The 20,000-nt window shown below is 41.3% G+C and overlaps 36 non-coding genes across 36 annotated transcripts; all 36 read left to right on the plus strand.

Moving 5' to 3' along the window:
- The first annotated feature begins 366 nt into the window (after positions 1 to 366).
- On the plus strand, positions 367 to 485 carry LOC128003474 (5S ribosomal RNA). Its single transcript, XR_008176198.1, has one exon. It is a non-coding gene; the product is annotated as a 5S ribosomal RNA (ribosomal RNA).
- A 221-nt stretch (positions 486 to 706) lies between these two features.
- On the plus strand, positions 707 to 825 carry LOC128000884 (5S ribosomal RNA). Its single transcript, XR_008173656.1, has one exon. It is a non-coding gene; the product is annotated as a 5S ribosomal RNA (ribosomal RNA).
- A 494-nt stretch (positions 826 to 1,319) lies between these two features.
- On the plus strand, positions 1,320 to 1,438 carry LOC127996489 (5S ribosomal RNA). Its single transcript, XR_008169394.1, has one exon. It is a non-coding gene; the product is annotated as a 5S ribosomal RNA (ribosomal RNA).
- A 655-nt stretch (positions 1,439 to 2,093) lies between these two features.
- LOC127998266 (5S ribosomal RNA) lies at positions 2,094 to 2,212 on the plus strand. The gene has a single exon (XR_008171113.1). It is a non-coding gene; the product is annotated as a 5S ribosomal RNA (ribosomal RNA).
- Positions 2,213 to 2,433: 221 nt separating this feature from the next.
- LOC128004650 (5S ribosomal RNA) lies at positions 2,434 to 2,552 on the plus strand. The gene has a single exon (XR_008177335.1). It is a non-coding gene; the product is annotated as a 5S ribosomal RNA (ribosomal RNA).
- Positions 2,553 to 3,046: 494 nt separating this feature from the next.
- LOC127995443 (5S ribosomal RNA) lies at positions 3,047 to 3,165 on the plus strand. The gene has a single exon (XR_008168391.1). It is a non-coding gene; the product is annotated as a 5S ribosomal RNA (ribosomal RNA).
- A 631-nt stretch (positions 3,166 to 3,796) lies between these two features.
- On the plus strand, positions 3,797 to 3,915 carry LOC128001072 (5S ribosomal RNA). The gene has a single exon (XR_008173843.1). It is a non-coding gene; the product is annotated as a 5S ribosomal RNA (ribosomal RNA).
- Positions 3,916 to 4,136: 221 nt separating this feature from the next.
- On the plus strand, positions 4,137 to 4,255 carry LOC128000885 (5S ribosomal RNA). The gene has a single exon (XR_008173657.1). It is a non-coding gene; the product is annotated as a 5S ribosomal RNA (ribosomal RNA).
- Positions 4,256 to 4,749: 494 nt separating this feature from the next.
- On the plus strand, positions 4,750 to 4,868 carry LOC127996501 (5S ribosomal RNA). The gene has a single exon (XR_008169405.1). It is a non-coding gene; the product is annotated as a 5S ribosomal RNA (ribosomal RNA).
- Positions 4,869 to 5,523: 655 nt separating this feature from the next.
- On the plus strand, positions 5,524 to 5,642 carry LOC127998267 (5S ribosomal RNA). Its single transcript, XR_008171114.1, has one exon. It is a non-coding gene; the product is annotated as a 5S ribosomal RNA (ribosomal RNA).
- A 221-nt stretch (positions 5,643 to 5,863) lies between these two features.
- Positions 5,864 to 5,982, plus strand: LOC128004651 (5S ribosomal RNA). The gene has a single exon (XR_008177336.1). It is a non-coding gene; the product is annotated as a 5S ribosomal RNA (ribosomal RNA).
- A 494-nt stretch (positions 5,983 to 6,476) lies between these two features.
- Positions 6,477 to 6,595, plus strand: LOC127995445 (5S ribosomal RNA). Its single transcript, XR_008168392.1, has one exon. It is a non-coding gene; the product is annotated as a 5S ribosomal RNA (ribosomal RNA).
- Positions 6,596 to 7,226: 631 nt separating this feature from the next.
- Positions 7,227 to 7,345, plus strand: LOC128001073 (5S ribosomal RNA). The gene has a single exon (XR_008173844.1). It is a non-coding gene; the product is annotated as a 5S ribosomal RNA (ribosomal RNA).
- Positions 7,346 to 7,566: 221 nt separating this feature from the next.
- On the plus strand, positions 7,567 to 7,685 carry LOC128000886 (5S ribosomal RNA). The gene has a single exon (XR_008173658.1). It is a non-coding gene; the product is annotated as a 5S ribosomal RNA (ribosomal RNA).
- A 494-nt stretch (positions 7,686 to 8,179) lies between these two features.
- LOC127996512 (5S ribosomal RNA) lies at positions 8,180 to 8,298 on the plus strand. Its single transcript, XR_008169416.1, has one exon. It is a non-coding gene; the product is annotated as a 5S ribosomal RNA (ribosomal RNA).
- A 512-nt stretch (positions 8,299 to 8,810) lies between these two features.
- Positions 8,811 to 8,929, plus strand: LOC127996524 (5S ribosomal RNA). Its single transcript, XR_008169427.1, has one exon. It is a non-coding gene; the product is annotated as a 5S ribosomal RNA (ribosomal RNA).
- A 365-nt stretch (positions 8,930 to 9,294) lies between these two features.
- On the plus strand, positions 9,295 to 9,413 carry LOC127994632 (5S ribosomal RNA). Its single transcript, XR_008167609.1, has one exon. It is a non-coding gene; the product is annotated as a 5S ribosomal RNA (ribosomal RNA).
- A 221-nt stretch (positions 9,414 to 9,634) lies between these two features.
- On the plus strand, positions 9,635 to 9,753 carry LOC128004653 (5S ribosomal RNA). Its single transcript, XR_008177337.1, has one exon. It is a non-coding gene; the product is annotated as a 5S ribosomal RNA (ribosomal RNA).
- Positions 9,754 to 10,247: 494 nt separating this feature from the next.
- Positions 10,248 to 10,366, plus strand: LOC127998268 (5S ribosomal RNA). The gene has a single exon (XR_008171115.1). It is a non-coding gene; the product is annotated as a 5S ribosomal RNA (ribosomal RNA).
- Positions 10,367 to 10,587: 221 nt separating this feature from the next.
- LOC128004654 (5S ribosomal RNA) lies at positions 10,588 to 10,706 on the plus strand. The gene has a single exon (XR_008177338.1). It is a non-coding gene; the product is annotated as a 5S ribosomal RNA (ribosomal RNA).
- A 494-nt stretch (positions 10,707 to 11,200) lies between these two features.
- LOC127995446 (5S ribosomal RNA) lies at positions 11,201 to 11,319 on the plus strand. Its single transcript, XR_008168393.1, has one exon. It is a non-coding gene; the product is annotated as a 5S ribosomal RNA (ribosomal RNA).
- Positions 11,320 to 11,950: 631 nt separating this feature from the next.
- Positions 11,951 to 12,069, plus strand: LOC127994633 (5S ribosomal RNA). Its single transcript, XR_008167610.1, has one exon. It is a non-coding gene; the product is annotated as a 5S ribosomal RNA (ribosomal RNA).
- Positions 12,070 to 12,563: 494 nt separating this feature from the next.
- LOC127996536 (5S ribosomal RNA) lies at positions 12,564 to 12,682 on the plus strand. The gene has a single exon (XR_008169438.1). It is a non-coding gene; the product is annotated as a 5S ribosomal RNA (ribosomal RNA).
- Positions 12,683 to 13,194: 512 nt separating this feature from the next.
- Positions 13,195 to 13,313, plus strand: LOC127996548 (5S ribosomal RNA). Its single transcript, XR_008169450.1, has one exon. It is a non-coding gene; the product is annotated as a 5S ribosomal RNA (ribosomal RNA).
- A 365-nt stretch (positions 13,314 to 13,678) lies between these two features.
- LOC127995498 (5S ribosomal RNA) lies at positions 13,679 to 13,797 on the plus strand. Its single transcript, XR_008168445.1, has one exon. It is a non-coding gene; the product is annotated as a 5S ribosomal RNA (ribosomal RNA).
- A 221-nt stretch (positions 13,798 to 14,018) lies between these two features.
- On the plus strand, positions 14,019 to 14,137 carry LOC128004655 (5S ribosomal RNA). The gene has a single exon (XR_008177339.1). It is a non-coding gene; the product is annotated as a 5S ribosomal RNA (ribosomal RNA).
- Positions 14,138 to 14,767: 630 nt separating this feature from the next.
- On the plus strand, positions 14,768 to 14,886 carry LOC127996560 (5S ribosomal RNA). The gene has a single exon (XR_008169461.1). It is a non-coding gene; the product is annotated as a 5S ribosomal RNA (ribosomal RNA).
- Positions 14,887 to 15,398: 512 nt separating this feature from the next.
- On the plus strand, positions 15,399 to 15,517 carry LOC127996571 (5S ribosomal RNA). Its single transcript, XR_008169472.1, has one exon. It is a non-coding gene; the product is annotated as a 5S ribosomal RNA (ribosomal RNA).
- A 365-nt stretch (positions 15,518 to 15,882) lies between these two features.
- LOC127994634 (5S ribosomal RNA) lies at positions 15,883 to 16,001 on the plus strand. Its single transcript, XR_008167611.1, has one exon. It is a non-coding gene; the product is annotated as a 5S ribosomal RNA (ribosomal RNA).
- Positions 16,002 to 16,222: 221 nt separating this feature from the next.
- On the plus strand, positions 16,223 to 16,341 carry LOC128004656 (5S ribosomal RNA). The gene has a single exon (XR_008177340.1). It is a non-coding gene; the product is annotated as a 5S ribosomal RNA (ribosomal RNA).
- A 494-nt stretch (positions 16,342 to 16,835) lies between these two features.
- LOC127998270 (5S ribosomal RNA) lies at positions 16,836 to 16,954 on the plus strand. The gene has a single exon (XR_008171117.1). It is a non-coding gene; the product is annotated as a 5S ribosomal RNA (ribosomal RNA).
- Positions 16,955 to 17,175: 221 nt separating this feature from the next.
- Positions 17,176 to 17,294, plus strand: LOC128004657 (5S ribosomal RNA). Its single transcript, XR_008177341.1, has one exon. It is a non-coding gene; the product is annotated as a 5S ribosomal RNA (ribosomal RNA).
- Positions 17,295 to 17,787: 493 nt separating this feature from the next.
- Positions 17,788 to 17,906, plus strand: LOC127995447 (5S ribosomal RNA). Its single transcript, XR_008168394.1, has one exon. It is a non-coding gene; the product is annotated as a 5S ribosomal RNA (ribosomal RNA).
- Positions 17,907 to 18,537: 631 nt separating this feature from the next.
- On the plus strand, positions 18,538 to 18,656 carry LOC128001074 (5S ribosomal RNA). The gene has a single exon (XR_008173845.1). It is a non-coding gene; the product is annotated as a 5S ribosomal RNA (ribosomal RNA).
- Positions 18,657 to 18,877: 221 nt separating this feature from the next.
- On the plus strand, positions 18,878 to 18,996 carry LOC128000887 (5S ribosomal RNA). Its single transcript, XR_008173659.1, has one exon. It is a non-coding gene; the product is annotated as a 5S ribosomal RNA (ribosomal RNA).
- Positions 18,997 to 19,490: 494 nt separating this feature from the next.
- On the plus strand, positions 19,491 to 19,609 carry LOC127996583 (5S ribosomal RNA). Its single transcript, XR_008169483.1, has one exon. It is a non-coding gene; the product is annotated as a 5S ribosomal RNA (ribosomal RNA).
- The last annotated feature ends 391 nt before the right edge of the window (positions 19,610 to 20,000 follow it).

A 20,000-nucleotide genomic window follows, 5' to 3' on the forward strand; every position in this document is an offset into this window, starting at 1 on the left:
TGTAAGCTTTTTGGACATTTTTCACTTAGTATATAATAATTTTGCCAAAAAATAGAGTCAATGCCCGATCACTGAATATTTGCAGGTTTGGGCCTGGTTAGTACATGGATGGGAGACTGCCTGGGAATACCAGGTGCTTTAATCTTTTTGGACATTTTTCACTTAGTATATAATAATTTTGCCAAAAAATAGAGTCAATGCCCGATCTCTGAATCTTAGCAGGTTTAGGTCTGGTTAGTACTTTTATGAGAGACTGCCTAGGAATACCAGGTGCTTTAAGCTTTTGGGTTTTCTTTCCTACTTATATAATGTACTGGCGATAAGATTGGCTGTTCTTTAAATAGCCCTCTCTTTGCAGCAGACTTCGCTTACGGCCATACCAACCTGGCTATGCCCGATCTCGTCTGATCTCGGAAGCTAAGCAGGTTTGGGCCTGTTTAGTACTTGAATGGGAGACCGCCTGGGAATACCAGGTGCTGTAAGAATTTTGGACATTTTTCACTTAGTATATAATAATTTTGCCAAAAAATAGAGTCAATGCCCGATCTCTGAATATTAGCAGGTTTGGGCCTGGTTAGTACATGGATGGGAGACTGCCTGGGAATACCAGGTGCTTTAAGCTTTTGGGTTTTCTTTCCTACTTATATAATGTACTGGCGATAAGATTGGCTGATCTTTAAATAGCCCTCTCTTTGCAGCAGACTTCGCTTACGGCCATACCAACCTGGCTATGCCCGATCTCATCTGATCTCGGAAGCTAAGCAGGTTTGGGCCTGGTTAATACTTGGATGGGAGACCGCCTGGGAATACCAGGAGCTGTAAGCTTTTTGGAAATTTTTCACTTAGTATATAATAATTTTGCCAAAAAATAGAGTCAATGCCGATCTCTGAATATTAGCAGGTTTGGGCCTGGTTAGTACATGGATGGGAGACTGCCTGGGAATACCAGGTGCTGTAAGCTTTTTGGACATTTTTCACTTAGTATATAATAATTTTGCCAAAAAATAGAGTCAATGCCCGATCTCTGAATATTTGCAGGTTTGGGCCTGGTTAGTACATGGATGGGAGACTGCCTGGGAATACCAGGTGCTTTAATCTTTTTGGACATTTTTCACTTAGTATATAATAATTTTGCCAAAAAATAGAGTCAATGCCCGATCTCTGAATCTTAGCAGGTTTAGGTCTGGTTAGTACTTTTATGAGAGACTGCCTAGGAATACCAGGTGCTTTAAGCTTTTGGGTTTTCTTTCCTACTTATATAATGTACTGGCGATAAGATTGGCTGTTTTTTAAATAGCCCTCTCTTTGCAGCAGACTACGCTTACGGCCATACCAACCTGGCTATGCCCGATCTCGTCTGATCTCGGAAGCTAAGCAGGTTTGGGCCTGGTTAGTACTTGGATGGGAGACCGCCTGGGAATACCAGGTGCTGTAAGCTTTTTGGACATTTTTCACTTAGTAAATAATAATTTTGCCAAAAAATAGAGTCAATGCCCGATCTCTGAATATTTGCAGGTTTGGGCCTGGTTAGTACATGGATGGGAGACTGCCTGGGAATACCAGGTGCTGTAAGCTTTTTGGACATTTTTCACTTAGTATATAATAATTTTGCCAAAAAATAGAGTCAATGCCCGATCTCTGAATATTTGCAGGTTTGGGCCTGGTTAGTACATGGATGGGAGACTGCCTGGGAATACCAGGTGCTTTAATCTTTTTGGAAAATTTCACGAATTATATAATAATCTTTCATTAAAAAAAAAAGAAGAAAAAAAAAAGAGTCAATGCCCGATCTCTGAATATTTGCAGGTTTGGGCCTGGTTAGTACATGGATGGGAGACTGCCTGGGAATACCAGGTGCTGTAAGCTTTTTGGAAAATTTCACGAATTATATAATAATCTTTCTTAAAAAAAAAAAAAAGAGTCAATTCCCGATCTCTGAATCTTAGCAGGTTTAGGTCTGGTTAGTACTTTTATGAGAGACTGCCTAGGAATACCAGGTGCTTTAAGCTTTTGGGTTTTCTTTCCTACTTATATAATGTACTGGCGATAAGATTGGCTGTTCTTTAAATAGCCCTCTCTTTGCAGCAGACTTCGCTTACGGCCATACCAACCTGGCTATGCCCGATCTCGTCTGATCTCGGAAGCTAAGCAGGTTTGGACCTGGTTAGTACTTGAATGGGAGACCGCCTGGGAATACCAGGTGCTGTAAGCTTTATGGACATTTTTCACTTTGTATATAATAATTTTGCCAAAAAATAGAGTCAATGCCCGATCTCTGAATATTAGCAGGTTTGGGCCTGGTTAGTACATGGATGGGAGACTGCCTGGGAATACCAGGTGCTTTAAGCTTTTGGGTTTTCTTTCCTACTTATATAATGTACTGGCGATAAGATTGGCTGATCTTTAAATAGCCCTCTCTTTGCAGCAGACTTCGCTTACGGCCATACCAACCTGGCTATGCCCGATCTGATCTGATCTCGGAAGCTAAGCAGGTTTGGGCCTGGTTAATACTTGGATGGGAGACCGCCTGGGAATACTAGGTGCTGTAAGCTTTTTGGAAATTTTTCACTTAGTATATAATAATTTTGCCAAAAAATAGAGTCAATGCCGATCTCTGAATATTAGCAGGTTTGGGCCTGGTTAGTACATGGATGGGAGACTGCCTGGGAATACCAGGTGCTGTAAGCTTTTTGGACATTTTTCACTTAGTATATAATAATTTTGCCAAAAAATAGAGTCAATGCCCGATCTCTGAATATTTGCAGGTTTGGGCCTGGTTAGTACATGGATGGGAGACTGCCTGGGAATACCAGGTGCTTTAATCTTTTTGGACATTTTTCACTTAGTATATAATAATTTTGCCAAAAATTAGAGTCAATGCCCGATCTCTGAATCTTAGCAGGTTTAGGTCTGGTTACTACTTTTATGAGAGACTGCCTAGGAATACCAGGTGCTTTAAGCTTTTGGGTTTTCTTTCCTACTTATATAATGTACTGGCGATAAGATTGGCTGATCTTTAAATAGCCCTCTCTTTGCAACAGACTTCGCTTACGGCCATACCAACCTGGCTATGCCCGATCTCATCTGATCTCGGAAGCTAAGCAGGTTTGGGCCTGGTTAATACTTGGATGGGAGACCGCCTGGGAATACCAGGTGCTGTAAGCTTTTTGGAAATTTTTCACTTAGTATATAATAATTTTGCCAAAAAATAGAGTCAATGCCGATCTCTGAATATTAGCAGGTTTGGGCCTGGTTAGTACTTGGATGGGAGACCGCCTGGGAATACCAGGTGCTGTAAGCTTTTTGGACATTTTTCACTTAGTAAATAATAATTTTGCCAAAAAATAGAGTCAATGCCCGATCTCTGAATATTTGCAGGTTTGGGCCTGGTTAGTACATGGATGGGAGACTGCCTGGGAATACCAGGTGCTGTAAGCTTTTTGGACATTTTTCACTTAGTATATAATAATTTTGCCAAAAAATAGAGTCAATGCCCGATCACTGAATATTTGCAGGTTTGGGCCTGGTTAGTACATGGATGGGAGACTGCCTGGGAATACCAGGTGCTTTAATCTTTTTGGACATTTTTCACTTAGTATATAATAATTTTGCCAAAAAATAGAGTCAATGCCCGATCTCTGAATCTTAGCAGGTTTAGGTCTGGTTAGTACTTTTATGAGAGACTGCCTAGGAATACCAGGTGCTTTAAGCTTTTGGGTTTTCTTTCCTACTTATATAATGTACTGGCGATAAGATTGGCTGTTCTTTAAATAGCCCTCTCTTTGCAGCAGACTTCGCTTACGGCCATACCAACCTGGCTATGCCCGATCTCGTCTGATCTCGGAAGCTAAGCAGGTTTGGGCCTGGTTAGTACTTGAATGGGAGACCGCCTGGGAATACCAGGTGCTGTAAGAATTTTGGACATTTTTCACTTAGTATATAATAATTTTGCCAAAAAATAGAGTCAATGCCCGATCTCTGAATATTAGCAGGTTTGGGCCTGGTTAGTACATGGATGGGAGACTGCCTGGGAATACCAGGTGCTTTAAGCTTTTGGGTTTTCTTTCCTACTTATATAATGTACTGGCGATAAGATTGGCTGATCTTTAAATAGCCCTCTCTTTGCAGCAGACTTCGCTTACGGCCATACCAACCTGGCTATGCCCGATCTCATCTGATCTCGGAAGCTAAGCAGGTTTGGGCCTGGTTAATACTTGGATGGGAGACCGCCTGGGAATACCAGGAGCTGTAAGCTTTTTGGAAATTTTTCACTTAGTATATAATAATTTTGCCAAAAAATAGAGTCAATGCCGATCTCTGAATATTAGCAGGTTTGGGCCTGGTTAGTACATGGATGGGAGACTGCCTGGGAATACCAGGTGCTGTAAGCTTTTTGGACATTTTTCACTTAGTATATAATAATTTTGCCAAAAAATAGAGTCAATGCCCGATCTCTGAATATTTGCAGGTTTGGGCCTGGTTAGTACATGGATGGGAGACTGCCTGGGAATACCAGGTGCTTTAATCTTTTTGGACATTTTTCACTTAGTATATAATAATTTTGCCAAAAAATAGAGTCAATGCCCGATCTCTGAATCTTAGCAGGTTTAGGTCTGGTTAGTACTTTTATGAGAGACTGCCTAGGAATACCAGGTGCTTTAAGCTTTTGGGTTTTCTTTCCTACTTATATAATGTACTGGCGATAAGATTGGCTGTTTTTTAAATAGCCCTCTCTTTGCAGCAGACTACGCTTACGGCCATACCAACCTGGCTATGCCCGATCTCGTCTGATCTCGGAAGCTAAGCAGGTTTGGGCCTGGTTAGTACTTGGATGGGAGACCGCCTGGGAATACCAGGTGCTGTAAGCTTTTTGGACATTTTTCACTTAGTAAATAATAATTTTGCCAAAAAATAGAGTCAATGCCCGATCTCTGAATATTTGCAGGTTTGGGCCTGGTTAGTACATGGATGGGAGACTGCCTGGGAATACCAGGTGCTGTAAGCTTTTTGGACATTTTTCACTTAGTATATAATAATTTTGCCAAAAAATAGAGTCAATGCCCGATCTCTGAATATTTGCAGGTTTGGGCCTGGTTAGTACATGGATGGGAGACTGCCTGGGAATACCAGGTGCTTTAATCTTTTTGGAAAATTTCACGAATTATATAATAATCTTTCATTAAAAAAAAAAGAAGAAAAAAAAAAGAGTCAATGCCCGATCTCTGAATATTTGCAGGTTTGGGCCTGGTTAGTACATGGATGGGAGACTGCCTGGGAATACCAGGTGCTGTAAGCTTTTTGGAAAATTTCACGAATTATATAATAATCTTTCTTAAAAAAAAAAAAAAGAGTCAATTCCCGATCTCTGAATCTTAGCAGGTTTAGGTCTGGTTAGTACTTTTATGAGAGACTGCCTAGGAATACCAGGTGCTTTAAGCTTTTGGGTTTTCTTTCCTACTTATATAATGTACTGGCGATAAGATTGGCTGTTCTTTAAATAGCCCTCTCTTTGCAGCAGACTTCGCTTACGGCCATACCAACCTGGCTATGCCCGATCTCGTCTGATCTCGGAAGCTAAGCAGGTTTGGACCTGGTTAGTACTTGAATGGGAGACCGCCTGGGAATACCAGGTGCTGTAAGCTTTATGGACATTTTTCACTTAGTATATAATAATTTTGCCAAAAAATAGAGTCAATGCCCGATCTCTGAATATTAGCAGGTTTGGGCCTGGTTAGTACATGGATGGGAGACTGCCTGGGAATACCAGGTGCTTTAAGCTTTTGGGTTTTCTTTCCTACTTATATAATGTACTGGCGATAAGATTGGCTGATCTTTAAATAGCCCTCTCTTTGCAGCAGACTTCGCTTACGGCCATACCAACCTGGCTATGCCCGATCTGATCTGATCTCGGAAGCTAAGCAGGTTTGGGCCTGGTTAATACTTGGATGGGAGACCGCCTGGGAATACTAGGTGCTGTAAGCTTTTTGGAAATTTTTCACTTAGTATATAATAATTTTGCCAAAAAATAGAGTCAATGCCGATCTCTGAATATTAGCAGGTTTGGGCCTGGTTAGTACATGGATGGGAGACTGCCTGGGAATACCAGGTGCTGTAAGCTTTTTGGACATTTTTCACTTAGTATATAATAATTTTGCCAAAAAATAGAGTCAATGCCCGATCTCTGAATATTTGCAGGTTTGGGCCTGGTTAGTACATGGATGGGAGACTGCCTGGGAATACCAGGTGCTTTAATCTTTTTGGACATTTTTCACTTAGTATATAATAATTTTGCCAAAAATTAGAGTCAATGCCCGATCTCTGAATCTTAGCAGGTTTAGGTCTGGTTACTACTTTTATGAGAGACTGCCTAGGAATACCAGGTGCTTTAAGCTTTTGGGTTTTCTTTCCTACTTATATAATGTACTGGCGATAAGATTGGCTGATCTTTAAATAGCCCTCTCTTTGCAACAGACTTCGCTTACGGCCATACCAACCTGGCTATGCCCGATCTCATCTGATCTCGGAAGCTAAGCAGGTTTGGGCCTGGTTAATACTTGGATGGGAGACCGCCTGGGAATACCAGGTGCTGTAAGCTTTTTGGAAATTTTTCACTTAGTATATAATAATTTTGCCAAAAAATAGAGTCAATGCCGATCTCTGAATATTAGCAGGTTTGGGCCTGGTTAGTACTTGGATGGGAGACCGCCTGGGAATACCAGGTGCTGTAAGCTTTTTGGACATTTTTCACTTAGTAAATAATAATTTTGCCAAAAAATAGAGTCAATGCCCGATCTCTGAATATTTGCAGGTTTGGGCCTGGTTAGTACATGGATGGGAGACTGCCTGGGAATACCAGGTGCTGTAAGCTTTTTGGACATTTTTCACTTAGTATATAATAATTTTGCCAAAAAATAGAGTCAATGCCCGATCACTGAATATTTGCAGGTTTGGGCCTGGTTAGTACATGGATGGGAGACTGCCTGGGAATACCAGGTGCTTTAATCTTTTTGGACATTTTTCACTTAGTATATAATAATTTTGCCAAAAAATAGAGTCAATGCCCGATCTCTGAATCTTAGCAGGTTTAGGTCTGGTTAGTACTTTTATGAGAGACTGCCTAGGAATACCAGGTGCTTTAAGCTTTTGGGTTTTCTTTCCTACTTATATAATGTACTGGCGATAAGATTGGCTGTTCTTTAAATAGCCCTCTCTTTGCAGCAGACTTCGCTTACGGCCATACCAACCTGGCTATGCCCGATCTCGTCTGATCTCGGAAGCTAAGCAGGTTTGGGCCTGGTTAGTACTTGAATGGGAGACCGCCTGGGAATACCAGGTGCTGTAAGAATTTTGGACATTTTTCACTTAGTATATAATAATTTTGCCAAAAAATAGAGTCAATGCCCGATCTCTGAATATTAGCAGGTTTGGGCCTGGTTAGTACATGGATGGGAGACTGCCTGGGAATACCAGGTGCTTTAAGCTTTTGGGTTTTCTTTCCTACTTATATAATGTACTGGCGATAAGATTGGCTGATCTTTAAATAGCCCTCTCTTTGCAGCAGACTTCGCTTACGGCCATACCAACCTGGCTATGCCCGATCTCATCTGATCTCGGAAGCTAAGCAGGTTTGGGCCTGGTTAATACTTGGATGGGAGACCGCCTGGGAATACCAGGAGCTGTAAGCTTTTTGGAAATTTTTCACTTAGTATATAATAATTTTGCCAAAAAATAGAGTCAATGCCGATCTCTGAATATTAGCAGGTTTGGGCCTGGTTAGTACATGGATGGGAGACTGCCTGGGAATACCAGGTGCTGTAAGCTTTTTGGACATTTTTCACTTAGTATATAATAATTTTGCCAAAAAATAGAGTCAATGCCCGATCTCTGAATATTTGCAGGTTTGGGCCTGGTTAGTACATGGATGGGAGACTGCCTGGGAATACCAGGTGCTTTAATCTTTTTGGACATTTTTCACTTAGTATATAATAATTTTGCCAAAAAATAGAGTCAATGCCCGATCTCTGAATCTTAGCAGGTTTAGGTCTGGTTAGTACTTTTATGAGAGACTGCCTAGGAATACCAGGTGCTTTAAGCTTTTGGGTTTTCTTTCCTACTTATATAATGTACTGGCGATAAGATTGGCTGTTTTTTAAATAGCCCTCTCTTTGCAGCAGACTACGCTTACGGCCATACCAACCTGGCTATGCCCGATCTCGTCTGATCTCGGAAGCTAAGCAGGTTTGGGCCTGGTTAGTACTTGGATGGGAGACCGCCTGGGAATACCAGGTGCTGTAAGCTTTTTGGACATTTTTCACTTAGTAAATAATAATTTTGCCAAAAAATAGAGTCAATGCCCGATCTCTGAATATTTGCAGGTTTGGGCCTGGTTAGTACATGGATGGGAGACTGCCTGGGAATACCAGGTGCTGTAAGCTTTTTGGACATTTTTCACTTAGTATATAATAATTTTGCCAAAAAATAGAGTCAATGCCCGATCTCTGAATATTTGCAGGTTTGGGCCTGGTTAGTACATGGATGGGAGACTGCCTGGGAATACCAGGTGCTTTAATCTTTTTGGAAAATTTCACGAATTATATAATAATCTTTCATTAAAAAAAAAAGAAGAAAAAAAAAAGAGTCAATGCCCGATCTCTGAATCTTAGCAGGTTTAGGTCTGGTTAGTACTTTGATGAGAGACTGCCTAGGAATACCAGGTGCTTTAAGCTTTTGGGTTTTCTTTCCTACTTATATAATGTACTGGCGATAAGATTGGCTGGTCTTTAAATAGCCCTCTCTTTGCAGCAGACTTCGCTTACGGCCATACCAACCTGGCTATGCCCGATCTCGTCTGATCTCGGAAGCTAAGCAGGTTTGGGCCTGGTTAGTACTTGGATGGGAGACCGCCTGGGAATACCAGGTGCTGTAAGCTTTTTGGACTTTTTTCACTTAGTAAATAATAATTTTGCCAAAAAATAGAGTCAATGCCCGATCTCTGAATATTTGCAGGTTTGGGCCTGGTTAGTACATGGATGGGAGACTGCCTGGGAATACCAGGTGCTGTAAGCTTTTTGGAAAATTTCACGAATTATATAATAATCTTTCATAAAAAAAAAAAAAAAGAGTCAATGCCCGATCTCTGAATCTTAGCAGGTTTAGGTCTGGTTAGTACTTTTATGAGAGACTGCCTAGGAATACCAGGTGCTTTAAGCTTTTGGGTTTTCTTTCCTACTTATATAATGTACTGGCGATAAGATTGGCTGTTCTTTAAATAGCCCTCTCTTTGCAGCAGACTTCGCTTACGGCCATACCAACCTGGCTATGCCCGATCTCGTCTGATCTCGGAAGCTAAGCAGGTTTGGGCCTGGTTAGTACTTGAATGGGAGACCGCCTGGGAATACCAGGTGCTGTAAGCTTTATGGACATTTTTCACTTAGTATATAATAATTTTGCCAAAAAATAGAGTCAATGCCCGATCTCTGAATATTAGCAGGTTTGGGCCTGGTTAGTACATGGATGGGAGACTGCCTGGGAATACCAGGTGCTTTAAGCTTTTGGGTTTTCTTTCCTACTTATATAATGTACTGGCGATAAGATTGGCTGATCTTTAAATAGCCCTCTCTTTGCAGCAGACTTCGCTTACGGCCATACCAACCTGGCTATGCCCGATCTGATCTGATCTCGGAAGCTAAGCAGGTTTGGGCCTGGTTAATACTTGGATGGGAGACCGCCTGGGAATACTAGGTGCTGTAAGCTTTTTGGAAATTTTTCACTTAGTATATAATAATTTTGCCAAAAAATAGAGTCAATGCCGATCTCTGAATATTAGCAGGTTTGGGCCTGGTTAGTACATGGATGGGAGACTGCCTGGGAATACCAGGTGCTGTAAGCTTTTTGGACATTTTTCACTTAGTATATAATAATTTTGCCAAAAAATAGAGTCAATGCCCGATCTCTGAATATTTGCAGGTTTGGGCATGGTTAGTACATGGATGGGAGACTGCCTGGGAATACCAGGTGCTTTAATCTTTTTGGACATTTTTCACTTAGTATATAATAATTTTGCCAAAAATTAGAGTCAATGCCCGATCTCTGAATCTTAGCAGGTTTAGGTCTGGTTAGTACTTTTATGAGAGACTGCCTAGGAATACCAGGTGCTTTAAGCTTTTGGGTTTTCTTTCCTACTTATATAATGTACTGGCGATAAGATTGGCTGTTTTTTAAATAGCCCTCTCTTTGCAGCAGACTTCGCTTACGGCCATACCAACCTGGCTATGCCCGATCTCGTCTGATCTCGGAAGCTAAGCAGGTTTGGACCTGGTTAGTACTTGAATGGGAGACCGCCTGGGAATACCAGGTGCTGTAAGCTTTATGGACATTTTTCACTTAGTATATAATAATTTTGCCAAAAAATAGAGTCAATGCCCGATCTCTGAATATTAGCAGGTTTGGGCCTGGTTAGTACATGGATGGGAGACTGCCTGGGAATACCAGGTGCTTTAAGCTTTTGGGTTTTCTTTCCTACTTATATAATGTACTGGCGATAAGATTGGCTGATCTTTAAATAGCCCTCTCTTTGCAGCAGACTTCGCTTACGGCCATACCAACCTGGCTATGCCCGATCTGATCTGATCTCGGAAGCTAAGCAGGTTTGGGCCTGGTTAATACTTGGATGGGAGACCGCCTGGGAATACTAGGTGCTGTAAGCTTTTTGGAAATTTTTCACTTAGTATATAATAATTTTGCCAAAAAATAGAGTCAATGCCGATCTCTGAATATTAGCAGGTTTGGGCCTGGTTAGTACATGGATGGGAGACTGCCTGGGAATACCAGGTGCTGTAAGCTTTTTGGACATTTTTCACTTAGTATATAATAATTTTGCCAAAAAATAGAGTCAATGCCCGATCTCTGAATATTTGCAGGTTTGGGCCTGGTTAGTACATGGATGGGAGACTGCCTGGGAATACCAGGTGCTTTAATCTTTTTGGACATTTTTCACTTAGTATATAATAATTTTGCCAAAAATTAGAGTCAATGCCCGATCTCTGAATCTTAGCAGGTTTAGGTCTGGTTACTACTTTTATGAGAGACTGCCTAGGAATACCAGGTGCTTTAAGCTTTTGGGTTTTCTTTCCTACTTATATAATGTACTGGCGATAAGATTGGCTGATCTTTAAATAGCCCTCTCTTTGCAACAGACTTCGCTTACGGCCATACCAACCTGGCTATGCCCGATCTCATCTGATCTCGGAAGCTAAGCAGGTTTGGGCCTGGTTAATACTTGGATGGGAGACCGCCTGGGAATACCAGGTGCTGTAAGCTTTTTGGAAATTTTTCACTTAGTATATAATAATTTTGCCAAAAAATAGAGTCAATGCCGATCTCTGAATATTAGCAGGTTTGGGCCTGGTTAGTACTTGGATGGGAGACCGCCTGGGAATACCAGGTGCTGTAAGCTTTTTGGACATTTTTCACTTAGTAAATAATAATTTGGCCAAAAAATAGAGTCAATGCCCGATCTCTGAATATTTGCAGGTTTGGGCCTGGTTAGTACATGGATGGGAGACTGCCTGGGAATACCAGGTGCTGTAAGCTTTTTGGACATTTTTCACTTAGTATATAATAATTTTGCCAAAAAATAGAGTCAATGCCCGATCACTGAATATTTGCAGGTTTGGGCCTGGTTAGTACATGGATGGGAGACTGCCTGGGAATACCAGGTGCTTTAATCTTTTTGGACATTTTTCACTTAGTATATAATAATTTTGCCAAAAAATAGAGTCAATGCCCGATCTCTGAATCTTAGCAGGTTTAGGTCTGGTTAGTACTTTTATGAGAGACTGCCTAGGAATACCAGGTGCTTTAAGCTTTTGGGTTTTCTTTCCTACTTATATAATGTACTGGCGATAAGATTGGCTGTTCTTTAAATAGCCCTCTCTTTGCAGCAGACTTCGCTTACGGCCATACCAACCTGGCTATGCCCGATCTCGTCTGATCTCGGAAGCTAAGCAGGTTTGGGCCTGGTTAGTACTTGAATGGGAGACCGCCTGGGAATACCAGGTGCTGTAAGCTTTTTGGAAATTTTTCACTTAGTATATAATAATTTTGCCAAAAAATAGAGTCAATGCCGATCTCTGAATATTAGCAGGTTTGGGCCTGGTTAGTACATGGATGGGAGACTGCCTGGGAATACCAGGTGCTGTAAGCTTTTTGGACATTTTTCACTTAGTATATAATAATTTTGCCAAAAAATAGAGTCAATGCCCGATCTCTGAATATTTGCAGGTTTGGGCCTGGTTAGTACATGGATGGGAGACTGCCTGGGAATACCAGGTGCTTTAATCTTTTTGGACATTTTTCACTTAGTATATAATAATTTTGCCAAAAAATAGAGTCAATGCCCGATCTCTGAATCTTAGCAGGTTTAGGTCTGGTTAGTACTTTTATGAGAGACTGCCTAGGAATACCAGGTGCTTTAAGCTTTTGGGTTTTCTTTCCTACTTATATAATGTACTGGCGATAAGATTGGCTGTTTTTTAAATAGCCCTCTCTTTGCAGCAGACTACGCTTACGGCCATACCAACCTGGCTATGCCCGATCTCGTCTGATCTCGGAAGCTAAGCAGGTTTGGGCCTGGTTAGTACTTGGATGGGAGACCGCCTGGGAATACCAGGTGCTGTAAGCTTTTTGGACATTTTTCACTTAGTAAATAATAATTTTGCCAAAAAATAGAGTCAATGCCCGATCTCTGAATATTTGCAGGTTTGGGCCTGGTTAGTACATGGATGGGAGACTGCCTGGGAATACCAGGTGCTGTAAGCTTTTTGGACATTTTTCACTTAGTATATAATAATTTTGCCAAAAAATAGAGTCAATGCCCGATCTCTGAATATTTGCAGGTTTGGGCCTGGTTAGTACATGGATGGGAGACTGCCTGGGAATACCAGGTGCTTTAATCTTTTTGGAAAATTTCACGAATTATATAATAATCTTTCATTAAAAAAAAAAGAAGAAAAAAAAAAGAGTCAATGCCCGATCTCTGAATCTTAGCAGGTTTAGGTCTGGTTAGTACTTTGATGAGAGACTGCCTAGGAATACCAGGTGCTTTAAGCTTTTGGGTTTTCTTTCCTACTTATATAATGTACTGGCGATAAGATTGGCTGGTCTTTAAATAGCCCTCTCTTTGCAGCAGACTTCGCTTACGGCCATACCAACCTGGCTATGCCCGATCTCGTCTGATCTCGGAAGCTAAGCAGGTTTGGGCCTGGTTAGTACTTGGATGGGAGACCGCCTGGGAATACCAGGTGCTGTAAGCTTTTTGGACTTTTTTCACTTAGTAAATAATAATTTTGCCAAAAAATAGAGTCAATGCCCGATCTCTGAATATTTGCAGGTTTGGGCCTGGTTAGTACATGGATGGGAGACTGCCTGGGAATACCAGGTGCTGTAAGCTTTTTGGAAAATTTCACGAATTATATAATAATCTTTCATAAAAAAAAAAAAAAAGAGTCAATGCCCGATCTCTGAATCTTAGCAGGTTTAGGTCTGGTTAGTACTTTTATGAGAGACTGCCTAGGAATACCAGGTGCTTTAAGCTTTTGGGTTTTCTTTCCTACTTATATAATGTACTGGCGATAAGATTGGCTGATCTTTAAATAGCCCTCTCTTTGCAACAGACTTCGCTTACGGCCATACCAACCTGGCTATGCCCGATCTCATCTGATCTCGGAAGCTAAGCAGGTTTGGACCTGGTTAGTACTTGAATGGGAGACCGCCTGGGAATACCAGGTGCTGTAAGCTTTATGGACATTTTTCACTTAGTATATAATAATTTTGCCAAAAAATAGAGTCAATGCCCGATCTCTGAATATTAGCAGGTTTGGGCCTGGTTAGTACATGGATGGGAGACTGCCTGGGAATACCAGGTGCTTTAAGCTTTTGGGTTTTCTTTCCTACTTATATAATGTACTGGCGATAAGATTGGCTGATCTTTAAATAGCCCTCTCTTTGCAGCAGACTTCGCTTACGGCCATACCAACCTGGCTATGCCCGATCTGATCTGATCTCGGAAGCTAAGCAGGTTTGGGCCTGGTTAATACTTGGATGGGAGACCGCCTGGGAATACTAGGTGCTGTAAGCTTTTTGGAAATTTTTCACTTAGTATATAATAATTTTGCCAAAAAATAGAGTCAATGCCGATCTCTGAATATTAGCAGGTTTGGGCCTGGTTAGTACATGGATGGGAGACTGCCTGGGAATACCAGGTGCTGTAAGCTTTTTGGACATTTTTCACTTAGTATATAATAATTTTGCCAAAAAATAGAGTCAATGCCGATCTCTGAATATTAGCAGGTTTGGGCCTGGTTAGTACATGGATGGGAGACTGCCTGGGAATACCAGGTGCTGTAAGCTTTTTGGACATTTTTCACTTAGTATATAATAATTTTGCCAAAAAATAGAGTCAATGCCCGATCTCTGAATATTTGCAGGTTTGGGCCTGGTTAGTACATGGATGGGAGACTGCCTGGGAATACCAGGTGCTTTAATCTTTTTGGACATTTTTCACTTAGTATATAATAATTTTGCCAAAAAATAGAGTCAATGCCCGATCTCTGAATCTTAGCAGGTTTAGGTCTGGTTAGTACTTTTATGAGAGACTGCCTAGGAATACCAGGTGCTTTAAGCTTTTGGGTTTTCTTTCCTACTTATATAATGTACTGGCGATAAGATTGGCTGTTTTTTAAATAGCCCTCTCTTTGCAGCAGACTACGCTTACGGCCATACCAACCTGGCTATGCCCGATCTCGTCTGATCTCGGAAGCTAAGCAGGTTTGGGCCTGGTTAGTACTTGGATGGGAGACCGCCTGGGAATACCAGGTGCTGTAAGCTTTTTGGACATTTTTCACTTAGTAAATAATAATTTTGCCAAAAAATAGAGTCAATGCCCGATCTCTGAATATTTGCAGGTTTGGGCCTGGTTAGTACATGGATGGGAGACTGCCTGGGAATACCAGGTGCTGTAAGCTTTTTGGACATTTTTCACTTAGTATATAATAATTTTGCCAAAAAATAGAGTCAATGCCCGATCTCTGAATATTTGCAGGTTTGGGCCTGGTTAGTACATGGATGGGAGACTGCCTGGGAATACCAGGTGCTTTAATCTTTTTGGAAAATTTCACGAATTATATAATAATCTTTCATTAAAAAAAAAAGAAGAAAAAAAAAAGAGTCAATGCCCGATCTCTGAATCTTAGCAGGTTTAGGTCTGGTTAGTACTTTGATGAGAGACTGCCTAGGAATACCAGGTGCTTTAAGCTTTTGGGTTTTCTTTCCTACTTATATAATGTACTGGCGATAAGATTGGCTGGTCTTTAAATAGCCCTCTCTTTGCAGCAGACTTCGCTTACGGCCATACCAACCTGGCTATGCCCGATCTCGTCTGATCTCGGAAGCTAAGCAGGTTTGGGCCTGGTTAGTACTTGGATGGGAGACCGCCTGGGAATACCAGGTGCTGTAAGCTTTTTGGACTTTTTTCACTTAGTAAATAATAATTTTGCCAAAAAATAGAGTCAATGCCCGATCTCTGAATATTTGCAGGTTTGGGCCTGGTTAGTACATGGATGGGAGACTGCCTGGGAATACCAGGTGCTGTAAGCTTTTTGGAAAATTTCACGAATTATATAATAATCTTTCATAAAAAAAAAAAAAAAGAGTCAATGCCCGATCTCTGAATCTTAGCAGGTTTAGGTCTGGTTAGTACTTTTATGAGAGACTGCCTAGGAATACCAGGTGCTTTAAGCTTTTGGGTTTTCTTTCCTACTTATATAATGTACTGGCGATAAGATTGGCTGTTCTTTAAATAGCCCTCTCTTTGCAGCAGACTTCGCTTACGGCCATACCAACCTGGCTATGCCCGATCTCGTCTGATCTCGGAAGCTAAGCAGGTTTGGGCCTGGTTAGTACTTGAATGGGAGACCGCCTGGGAATACCAGGTGCTGTAAGCTTTATGGACATTTTTCACTTAGTATATAATAATTTTGCCAAAAAATAGAGTCAATGCCCGATCTCTGAATATTAGCAGGTTTGGGCCTGGTTAGTACATGGATGGGAGACTGCCTGGGAATACCAGGTGCTTTAAGCTTTTGGGTTTTCTTTCCTACTTATATAATGTACTGGCGATAAGATTGGCTGATCTTTAAATAGCCCTCTCTTTGCAGCAGACTTCGCTTACGGCCATACCAACCTGGCTATGCCCGATCTGATCTGATCTCGGAAGCTAAGCAGGTTTGGGCCTGGTTAATACTTGGATGGGAGACCGCCTGGGAATACTAGGTGCTGTAAGCTTTTTGGAAATTTTTCACTTAGTATATAATAATTTTGCCAAAAAATAGAGTCAATGCCGATCTCTGAATATTAGCAGGTTTGGGCCTGGTTAGTACATGGATGGGAGACTGCCTGGGAATACCAGGTGCTGTAAGCTTTTTGGACATTTTTCACTTAGTATATAATAATTTTGCCAAAAAATAGAGTCAATGCCCGATCTCTGAATATTTGCAGGTTTGGGCATGGTTAGTACATGGATGGGAGACTGCCTGGGAATACCAGGTGCTTTAATCTTTTTGGACATTTTTCACTTAGTATATAATAATTTTGCCAAAAATTAGAGTCAATGCCCGATCTCTGAATCTTAGCAGGTTTAGGTCTGGTTAGTACTTTTATGAGAGACTGCCTAGGAATACCAGGTGCTTTAAGCTTTTGGGTTTTCTTTCCTACTTATATAATGTACTGGCGATAAGATTGGCTGTTTTTTAAATAGCCCTCTCTTTGCAGCAGACTTCGCTTACGGCCATACCAACCTGGCTATGCCCGATCTCGTCTGATCTCGGAAGCTAAGCAGGTTTGGACCTGGTTAGTACTTGAATGGGAGACCGCCTGGGAATACCAGGTGCTGTAAGCTTTATGGACATTTTTCACTTAGTATATAATAATTTTGCCAAAAAATAGAGTCAATGCCCGATCTCTGAATATTAGCAGGTTTGGGCCTGGTTAGTACATGGATGGGAGACTGCCTGGGAATACCAGGTGCTTTAAGCTTTTGGGTTTTCTTTCCTACTTATATAATGTACTGGCGATAAGATTGGCTGATCTTTAAATAGCCCTCTCTTTGCAGCAGACTTCGCTTACGGCCATACCAACCTGGCTATGCCCGATCTGATCTGATCTCGGAAGCTAAGCAGGTTTGGGCCTGGTTAATACTTGGATGGGAGACCGCCTGGGAATACTAGGTGCTGTAAGCTTTTTGGAAATTTTTCACTTAGTATATAATAATTTTGCCAAAAAATAGAGTCAATGCCGATCTCTGAATATTAGCAGGTTTGGGCCTGGTTAGTACATGGATGGGAGACTGCCTGGGAATACCAGGTGCTGTAAGCTTTTTGGACATTTTTCACTTAGTATATAATAATTTTGCCAAAAAATAGAGTCAATGCCCGATCTCTGAATATTTGCAGGTTTGGGCCTGGTTAGTACATGGATGGGAGACTGCCTGGGAATACCAGGTGCTTTAATCTTTTTGGACATTTTTCACTTAGTATATAATAATTTTGCCAAAAATTAGAGTCAATGCCCGATCTCTGAATCTTAGCAGGTTTAGGTCTGGTTACTATTTTATGAGAGACTGCCTAGGAATACCAGGTGCTTTAAGCTTTTGGGTTTTCTTTCCTACTTATATAATGTACTGGCGATAAGATTGGCTGATCTTTAAATAGCCCTCTCTTTGCAACAGACTTCGCTTACGGCCATACCAACCTGGCTATGCCCGATCTCATCTGATCTCGGAAGCTAAGCAGGTTTGGGCCTGGTTAATACTTGGATGGGAGACCGCCTGGGAATACCAGGTGCTGTAAGCTTTTTGGAAATTTTTCACTTAGTATATAATAATTTTGCCAAAAAATAGAGTCAATGCCGATCTCTGAATATTAGCAGGTTTGGGCCTGGTTAGTACTTGGATGGGAGACCGCCTGGGAATACCAGGTGCTGTAAGCTTTTTGGACATTTTTCACTTAGTAAATAATAATTTTGCCAAAAAATAGAGTCAATGCCCGATCTCTGAATATTTGCAGGTTTGGGCCTGGTTAGTACATGGATGGGAGACTGCCTGGGAATACCAGGTGCTGTAAGCTTTTTGGACATTTTTCACTTAGTATATAATAATTTTGCCAAAAAATAGAGTCAATGCCCGATCACTGAATATTTGCAGGTTTGGGCCTGGTTAGTACATGGATGGGAGACTGCCTGGGAATACCAGGTGCTTTAATCTTTTTGGACATTTTTCACTTAGTATATAATAATTTTGCCAAAAAATAGAGTCAATGCCCGATCTCTGAATCTTAGCAGGTTTAGGTCTGGTTAGTACTTTTATGAGAGACTGCCTAGGAATACCAGGTGCTTTAAGCTTTTGGGTTTTCTTTCCTACTTATATAATGTACTGGCGATAAGATTGGCTGTTCTTTAAATAGCCCTCTCTTTGCAGCAGACTTCGCTTACGGCCATACCAACCTGGCTATGCCCGATCTCGTCTGATCTCGGAAGCTAAGCAGGTTTGGGCCTGGTTAGTACTTGAATGGGAGACCGCCTGGGAATACCAGGTGCTGTAAGAATTTTGGACATTTTTCACTTAGTATATAATAATTTTGCCAAAAAATAGAGTCAATGCCCGATCTCTGAATATTAGCAGGTTTGGGCCTGGTTAGTACATGGATGGGAGACTGCCTGGGAATACCAGGTGCTTTAAGCTTTTGGGTTTTCTTTCCTACTTATATAATGTACTGGCGATAAGATTGGCTGATCTTTAAATAGCCCTCTCTTTGCAGCAGACTTCGCTTACGGCCATACCAACCTGGCTATGCCCGATCTCATCTGATCTCGGAAGCTAAGCAGGTTTGGGCCTGGTTAATACTTGGATGGGAGACCGCCTGGGAATACCAGGAGCTGTAAGCTTTTTGGAAATTTTTCACTTAGTATATAATAATTTTGCCAAAAAATAGAGTCAATGCCGATCTCTGAATATTAGCAGGTTTGGGCCTGGTTAGTACATGGATGGGAGACTGCCTGGGAATACCAGGTGCTGTAAGCTTTTTGGACATTTTTCACTTAGTATATAATAATTTTGCCAAAAAATAGAGTCAATGCCCGATCTCTGAATATTTGCAGGTTTGGGCCTGGTTAGTACATGGATGGGAGACTGCCTGGGAATACCAGGTGCTTTAATCTTTTTGGACATTTTTCACTTAGTATATAATAATTTTGCCAAAAAATAGAGTCAATGCCCGATCTCTGAATCTTAGCAGGTTTAGGTCTGGTTAGTACTTTTATGAGAGACTGCCTAGGAATACCAGGTGCTTTAAGCTTTTGGGTTTTCTTTCCTACTTATATAATGTACTGGCGATAAGATTGGCTGTTTTTTAAATAGCCCTCTCTTTGCAGCAGACTACGCTTACGGCCATACCAACCTGGCTATGCCCGATCTCGTCTGATCTCGGAAGCTAAGCAGGTTTGGGCCTGGTTAGTACTTGGATGGGAGACCGCCTGGGAATACCAGGTGCTGTAAGCTTTTTGGACATTTTTCACTTAGTAAATAATAATTTTGCCAAAAAATAGAGTCAATGCCCGATCTCTGAATATTTGCAGGTTTGGGCCTGGTTAGTACATGGATGGGAGACTGCCTGGGAATACCAGGTGCTGTAAGCTTTTTGGACATTTTTCACTTAGTATATAATAATTTTGCCAAAAAATAGAGTCAATGCCCGATCTCTGAATATTTGCAGGTTTGGGCCTGGTTAGTACATGGATGGGAGACTGCCTGGGAATACCAGGTGCTTTAATCTTTTTGGAAAATTTCACGAATTATATAATAATCTTTCATTAAAAAAAAAAGAAGAAAAAAAAAAAGAGTCAATGCCCGATCTCTGAATCTTAGCAGGTTTAGGTCTGGTTAGTACTTT

The sequence above is a fragment of the Carassius gibelio genome, chromosome B22 (assembly GCF_023724105.1).
Source record: "Carassius gibelio isolate Cgi1373 ecotype wild population from Czech Republic chromosome B22, carGib1.2-hapl.c, whole genome shotgun sequence".
NCBI lineage: Eukaryota > Metazoa > Chordata > Actinopteri > Cypriniformes > Cyprinidae > Carassius > Carassius gibelio.